This window comes from Sinocyclocheilus anshuiensis, unplaced genomic scaffold, assembly GCF_001515605.1.
Source record: "Sinocyclocheilus anshuiensis isolate Anshui unplaced genomic scaffold, SAMN03320099.WGS_v1.1 scaffold1814, whole genome shotgun sequence".
Taxonomy (NCBI): domain Eukaryota; kingdom Metazoa; phylum Chordata; class Actinopteri; order Cypriniformes; family Cyprinidae; genus Sinocyclocheilus; species Sinocyclocheilus anshuiensis.
Window position 1 is genome coordinate 331814 of NW_015546028.1, and position 411 is coordinate 332224.

A 411-nucleotide genomic window follows, 5' to 3' on the forward strand; every position below is an offset into this window, starting at 1 on the left:
TCTGTGAGAGAGAGTGTGTGTGTGTGAGTGTGTGAGAGAGTGAGTGTGTGTGTCTGAGTGAGAGAGTGTGTGTGTGTGTGTGAGAGAGAGAGAGTGTGTGTGTGTGAGAGTGAGTGAGTGAGTGTGTGTGTGAGAGAGTGAGTGAGTGAGACAGTGCGTGTGTGTGTGTGTGTGAGTGAGTGCGTGTGTGTCTGAGTGAGAGTGTGTGTGTGTGTCTGAGTGAGTGAGTGAGTGAGTGAGTGTGTGAGTGTGTGTGTGTGTGAGTGAGTGAGCGAGAGTGAGCGAGAGTGAGCGAGCGAGCGTGAGCGAGTGAGCGTGTGTGTGTGAGAGAGAGAGTGTGTGAGTTGAGTGTGTGAGTTGAGTGTGTGAGTGTGTGAGTGAGTGTGTGAGTGAGTGTGTGAGTGTGTGAGT

The 411-nt window shown here is 51.8% G+C and overlaps 1 protein-coding gene across 1 annotated transcript in view; it reads right to left on the minus strand.

The window, feature by feature from the left end:
* hus1 (HUS1 checkpoint clamp component) overlaps positions 1 to 411 on the minus strand; it is a 4816-nt gene that overhangs the window by 432 nt on the left and 3973 nt on the right. The window lies entirely within an intron of this gene.